This window comes from Montipora capricornis, chromosome 9, assembly GCF_036669925.1.
Source record: "Montipora capricornis isolate CH-2021 chromosome 9, ASM3666992v2, whole genome shotgun sequence".
In the NCBI taxonomy this organism is placed as follows: domain Eukaryota; kingdom Metazoa; phylum Cnidaria; class Anthozoa; order Scleractinia; family Acroporidae; genus Montipora; species Montipora capricornis.
The window spans coordinates 17,945,738-17,953,237 of NC_090891.1; the positions used below are offsets into that span (position 1 = coordinate 17,945,738).

The 7,500-nt window shown below is 39.5% G+C and overlaps 1 pseudogene; it reads right to left on the minus strand.

The window, feature by feature from the left end:
- The window catches only part of LOC138016720 (endothelin-converting enzyme homolog), a 27,408-nt pseudogene that overhangs the window by 1,674 nt on the left and 18,234 nt on the right, over nt 1–7,500 (minus strand).

The window sequence follows — 7,500 nt, forward strand, 5'->3', positions numbered from 1 at the left end:
TATAATGTACATTGGGTAAAAAAGAAGCTACATTGAGACGTTACTAAAGCAAGAGCCTTGTTTCGGGATCTGTTGTGCGCATGTACGCCACTTTAGGACCAACGTTCTCTTATTTGTCCAACCAAAAATTCACAATATGAGCTTCTGGCTGGACGGTTTGCCTTGCTTGTCCCATTTTCTTGTCACAGAAACGGTCTGTAACCGAGAGTGCTGCAGTAGTATATGTCATCCTGAGTCTTTCATTTCCAGTATATAGTTTGATTCATCTTACATCTATAATTCGCTTTCTAGCGTGAATTCTCTCAGGCTTCTTGGCTGCTCTAACTGCAATTACCATTCTATCTTCAAATTACTATATTTCAAGAAGTGCTCTTTATTCTAAAGGTGGCAAAGTTAACGCGACTGACGTCTCCCTAATTTGCATAATTCAAATACTCTCAGCAAAAAAATATATCCTCAGTTTTAAATTTTAAGAATCAAAGAAGCTTAAAGCTTCTGATGGGACTCTTGCGATCCCAGGTTTTCTGAGCTTCAGTGTGAAATGTATGTAAAAAAAATAACAGGCAAACTAAGTTTTTTTTTTTGCCCATGAATAACGAAGTTTCCGAGTACAGACTTTCTTTTAAATTGTAAATCTCAGCTTCTAGAACCAGGAAAGTATATCACAAAATGAATTTAAAAGCAAGCAAAACTATGATACAAATCTTAGACTAGCATTTATGTCAATATCATCGGAACTCAAGAGTCCATCACTCGGAGCTTCCATACCTATGAGTCCACCCTTTCCCGTATCTTTCTATTTTTAGAACTACTATATTTTGACATAATGGGCCCCTGTGGAACCTTTGTGAACCAGATGGAACCTTGCAAATATCCAACTGGTTGTTTTCTGCCTCTGGTTGCGTTCTCTTTTTTTTTTTGGTTTCCTTTGGATTGGTTCTTTCTTATTATTCTTGGTTTGCATCCACGTGATGAGACGGCCATGTTGGTATACAAAACAATACAAAATGGCCACACAAGTTTTGCCTAAGAATAGAGTCAAATTACCAAAAGGCATTAGACTGCATTGTTCTGTACATCAACATGGCCGCCATGACGCCACATGCAAACCATCAATTGTAGTAGGGTGCCCGTGGACTAGTGCATTTCCACTTGGAACTAGGAATTTATGTGACACTTAACCATTCTGAACATTTTTATCCCTGAACGCGGGGAGTTTCCTCAACCATGACGAAGACTATTTCTACATTTTTCTTAAAGTTGTTTGACAGTTTAAAACATGCAGTTGTTTCCTTCCTGAGGTGACCTGAGGCTTTCTAATACAACTGATATTCTGAAGGGAAAAAAAACGTCACCAGTCAGTTACCCCATTCGTTAGTGGTACACCCCTTCCTAAGGAAAATCCTGGATCCGCCCCTGGTCCTGTGATCTCGTCCTCAACATAACTACACGCCGTTTTTAATCAGGATGGTGACGAAAGGTACCACACTATACGACCATGAAGCTTTGTAGAGTGTCGTGGACGAAAATGGTCTAGGAGTGTTCTTGACTGATTTTACCAGCCTTCATCTAATGATAGTCCAGCTGTGTTGTAAGGTCTATAATTGCAGCCCATCTTTGCACCAGACGGCACATTTACTTGTGGGGTTCATGGTAGTGTTTGCCTTGCAGTTGAATGCTTTGGAAAATTCGTGGGAGTTTGATAATGTTCCAATGACTCTGTTGACGAAAACAAATATAATCAGTCTTTTGTTATTTCATGTGTTTTTTTTTTCAATTGCATCCATTGGAAACTTGGAAAAAAATCCAACTTCCAGATTGGATTTGAACCCACGACCGTCCGTAATCTAGCCGGATGCTCTTAGCATAGAGCTACTAGAGACTGCGGTGAGCAAGGGAGAAATGTGGGTTTTTTGACAAACACTGCATCACGTAGTTACACAAGTCAAATAAAGACTGACAGCATAGGTCATAACTGCATCGCGCAGTCACCTTAAAGCATATCTGTGATACGCCTACCAACCACCTAAGTGAGCAAATGTGAGAATGATATAGGTCTTTTTATTACAGGACTCATTTCTCAGAAAATGCAAAACTCTTTCTTCTGGAAGTGTAATCACTAGGGTTATAAAGGAAATTTAGGTTACAACTAGGCCAGTGCGACTCTTTCAATAAATCTACAACAATACCCTGTACACTATTAATGAATTTGCAATACAGCGATGGCGAACCGTCCATCGTGCTCCTACTTCCGTTTACAATAGCCTTTTCACAACGATTTATTACTGGCAGACGCATTTCTTTGTTAGGCATCAACATAATCATCGCGATGATGCAATACAGGATACGCCCAAACCGAGCGAATAATTACTTGATTGCCATCTGCGTATTAGTTTATTCTTAAAGATCATGAGCAGACACCAGGTTAAATAACCTTGAAATAAAGCTTTTGAATGTGTTTCCTCCTCAGAAAAGTTGGAAATTAAGTGATCAAGACTTTTAGCCCGGTTTGTTGCATTAGTCGTATTTTAACTTAATCGCAGATGGAAACATCTCCCAATTCATGTAGGTTCACACTGCAACCCGGGTTGGCAATCAGATGATGGTTTGATGCTGCTATAGGCGCGTCCTTCCCTTTTTAGTAAATTGATGAGGATATAAAACGAAGACTCTTGCGAGATCATTGCATCACCCTTGATGCCGACACTAGACAGGAGTGTCGAAACGTGACCCGTCGTTTTGTCACCCGGCCCAGACCTATCCCACGCGCTTTCAATATGGCGTCTGATAAGTGTTTCGTGACGACAACCACATCTACCGCCTGCGAGCAGGCTAGGTCTATCAAATTGTTACTTTGTAAGCTACTTAGCAAACCCAACGTGGTTACGTGGTTCAGTGTTGTTTGTACTCTTATCGACAACGATTTTCGTCATCACAGTGGTCAAAATGTTATGGAATCACGAGGTGCAGCCACAATATTCAAAGCCAATGAATGATGTTTTTTTCAGATCGTGACCAAGATCATGACACAAAGAAAGTGCAAGCGTTGTCTATAACTTTTTTGCAATCTGATTGGTTTATTTCCCAAAATGAGCATTCCTGGTTGGCTATTACAATTGCAGGACACATTGTCGCGAGAAGAGTTGTCAGATTCTTATCGACAACGGCAAATTAGCCAATCAGATTGCGACATCAAAAGCAACTGGGGTAAGAATTTAAATTTCTCCAAACCAGAGTAGCATCGAGCTGTGTCATATTCCAGTTCTTTGTCTCGGTGTAAAGAACATCTTTCTCTACTGTGGTATTTGGAGACAAAAACTTGGACATGCATAGCGTACATTTCAGTAGATCCCCTGCTCACGATGACAAACTGATCTTACCTAAATTTCTCCTCCGAATGCCTGTCACTCAGAGTAGCTAAATATTGCTCCGTTGGTCGACTGTTGCTACAGTAAGCCTAAGATGAGCAGAAGTAAAAGCCGTTGACAAAATGAGGGGATTTTGATGGTAGTGCTATAATGGTATACCATTTTCATTGCCACACAAAAGAAGTCGATCGAGTACAAAAGACGTCTTAATACTGTTTTTTTTTTCACAACAGGCTGAAACTAGATTTTAATTAAGGCGACCCTTGGGTGTTTGGCATTAATCATTACCACTTGATAGTTGAGTCTGTTGTTGTCCAGTGCTCGGCCCGATTACGTGCACCATCCCATCTCGGCGAGATCTATTGGCCACTTCGGAAAATACCATAATATTCTTTTTGTTTGTTCCCCCAAATTTTGCATAAGCATTGTTTTCGTTTTCTCTTGGGACCATTGTAAGTCCCAAGAGAAACTGGAAACAATGCTTATGGAAAATTTGGGGGGACAAACAAAGAGAATTATGGTATTTTCCAAAGTTGCCTATACCGAACTTGAACGAAAATCCAGACGAAGAAAATTAAAAAATCGAGAAACTTTCTGCTAATTCCTATTTTTTTTCAAAAGTACTTTCATAAACAATGCAGCTTTTTTTTTCAGATTATCACTCAAGACAAACGTGAAAATAAGGATAGAATGAATGTTGAAACGTAGTTAATGCATGGAGATGGTTATGAAACTGGACAAGTTCCTTTGTTTCATGTTTTTGTCCGTATTTTTGGCCTTGACCCTGCACAAAACACGCCTTTTTTCGAAAAGATAACCAATCAAATCCTTCGATTAAATTATGCGCAACTAATTTGCGAACCCGTGCGAAGCGAAAACAAAAGATTGTGCAGGGTCACGGTCAATTCAACATCTATTGAAAGTTCTAAGGTTTCATAAAACCAGTCCCTCGATTAACTATGGTTGAAATAACTGGCTTGAAATGAAATGTTTTCTTATGAAATTTAACCATAAAGATGAAGGTTTGCGAGCAGGTGAATGACATGAATTAGGGGATACAAAGTTAATAACGAACTGCATTCGCATTACCTGCCCAAATCCTACGTAGAACAATTGTTCGCTAGTGAAATTAATACCAGGTAATCGCCAAGACTCCTCTCCATTCTTCTTTAACCAGTTTTTGTAAGCCTGTGCAAAACGAATAAATAAAATATTGCTCTCTTCTCTTTTATTAACAACCTTAAAAATAAGAAATTCCAAAGCTAATCTATCGTCCTTCTCAGAGTTCAATTTGCTGACTATGTCAGTACTATAACTTTTGTTGGCCAGAACAGGAATAGAAAGGTCGTCAAAGGAACCTCGACAAATTAAGGCTTTTTTCATGTTTCATTGTGCATATGAAAAATGACGGTAGATACAGCGAACACTCTGACCTGAAGGGGCCACGTGAGATTTTATCCCAGTTAACTACAATTAAATTGAAGGCTACCAAAGGGAAGGCAAAGTTTGACCAGTTAGGGACTGTTTACATGGAGATGGGGTAACCCGCCTGTCCCTGTAAACTCTTATTTTTTTAGCTCGCGTTTACATTTTTTTTTAAATAGGAAAGAGAATTGTCGAAAAATGACTATCTAAAAACACTAGGAAGGAAGACAGGAAGGGAGAAGGGAAGAGAAAGGGAGAGAAAATTCCTTCATGGCTACCTGAGAGAGATCACAGAGTGGATGCTTCAAGCTGCGTTGAAGGAGAAAGTGATTGTTGAAGAAGAGAGTCTGCAGGACTATGAGAAGAGGAGGAAAGACGAGAAAGTTAAAACTAAAATTAAAAATTAGAATTAAGAATAACAAAACCAGAAGTACCAGGATTAAAAATTAAAAATATGATAAAGGGTTACTCTTAATAAATTAAGTAAAAAGGAAAGTCTTGAGTTTTTTCGTAAAAAAAAAAAGTGTTCTAGATTGACGTATTTCCAAAGGAACAGTGTTTCAAATCTTCGGAGCGCATACAGAAAAAGCTCTATCACCATATGTTTTAGTTTTACAAATTGGCTGCATTAGCAGGACTTGAAAGTTCGAGCGAAGAGATCTAGTTGATTTCCGGTGATCCAGGAGTTCTGTTAGATATTGTGGGCAAAGACCATTCAATGATTTGTAGACAAAAAGGAAATGCTTAAGCACGATCCGATATGAGACAGGCAATCAATGAAGATGGGGCAATCCGCCAACCCGGAGTCGCCTCGTGTCACAATTTACTGCCTTTGGCGGAGGCGTTGCAGCATTGATAGTGATAATAAGAAGCCAAAGCACTGAAGAGTTGAAGCAAGAGTAGCTAGTGAGAGTAGAAGAGCATTAACCGGCAAAATGCGTCCTTAACCCGCCACTTTGTCTGTTTACGTACTTAACGACCACGTAGTAGCCTCGAGAAAGGTCACCATGTACACAGGCCCTTAGTTTCAAAAACACTATTAGATAAGTAATTTGTTGATTAAGTCGGGGATCCGAAAGTTATTCAAACCCTCGTCTGAAAATGCCCCGACATATACCTAGTATATATGGGAGTCGTATCCTTCCGGTTCGAGGCTCCTGACAACAAGCGTTCACCGATTAGAAAAAATGCAATACCACCGGATTCAACATACCCGAAATGACGCTTTGAATCCTCCGTTATCGGCAATATTCTCGCCCAGAGTTAGCTTTCCGTTTATCTGAAAATGGCATAATATTATCGTGAATCTTGCGTTGGGACACTTTCATTTATTTTTCTCTCATGTAGGGGTTTCTGGTTGCTATTCACGCACCCCCGACAATATTGTCAAGAAGCCGGCAATCAGACTGTGAATGGTGGAGTGAAGAAGAGGGACGGGGAGGTGGGTATTGTTTTGGTAACAGAGGCAGAAGATAAATTTTGCCATCTCGAATATCGCAACTGTTACTGTACGTTGTCACTGAATGTTCTCAAAACAAATCTTAAAATGAAAACCTCGATTGAATTACACCAGAGATGCCTCAATGTCCATGCTACAAACCGAAAAAAAAAAATCACGTCACTATTCGTAAAATATCCAAAAGGATGGCCTCGTAAAGAGAGAAAGCTTAAGTTGTGATCCGTGCTTATACTCCTTATAGTAGCGGTTTCTGTTGATTGTCACCTCCCTCAGAAGTTGGCAATAGAAAGGAGACCAAATTTCGCTTGTTACCCCATCATTATAGAAGACTAATGGGACATGACAACAAAATATCCGTTTTCTGGCCTCCTAGCCTTTTATTTTAGATAAAGGTTTTTATTGACAGAAAGAAGAGGCATACCGGATATTCATCTCGCACTTTGTACATGGAGTACTGATTTTCCACACATTTTGCCTTCGCGCTGAACCCATCCAATGAAGTTTGAGACCACCATTGTGCGGTTAGCTCGCCGTTTTTGTTGAACTTTCTCCCTGGATTAAATATAATGTAGTCAAAAGGTAGCTTAAAGAGGGCGAATAGCCTTACAAAGGGAATCATTATGAAACTAATACCTTTATTAAGGGTATTGACGAGTGGTCGATAAAACCTGTTGCAGAAGAACTTTGCAGGTGTAATGTATGAAACACAACCCTTGCATCCCTCTCATTTCAATTTTTTGGTCAAGGTTTTTACCACGGTCTTGCGCTGTAAGCAAATTTGACAAGGGTGAGGGTTTGGAGTAGAGAGCAGAAGTTCACTGAGGCAAATATGAATCGTAAATGCCTCACAATGCCCCAAGTATTTTTCAACAGCAGCACGTTTTGCAATTGGGAAAATCAGTTTGGAATCTAACATTATTAAAAAGTCATCATCCGCTACAACTGATCATAAGCCCAAAGTATGCGCAGTCTGGACATTACTAAACAACGAAACAGCAAAACGCAGCACCAAAACACCATGTATGACCACACCATACATTGAATACTAACCGACAAAGGTTGGATTTGAGATTGAATATCGTTTTAGGCCTAAAATGTTATTATTCCTTACCTCAGTCTTATTCTGAATCCTAATCTTAATCTCAATGAATTAGGAGCAATAACGTTTTAGGTCCTATTAGGCCTAAAACGATATTTAATTTCAAATCCAACCTTTGTGGGTTAGTATTCAATGGTGTTTTGGTGCTC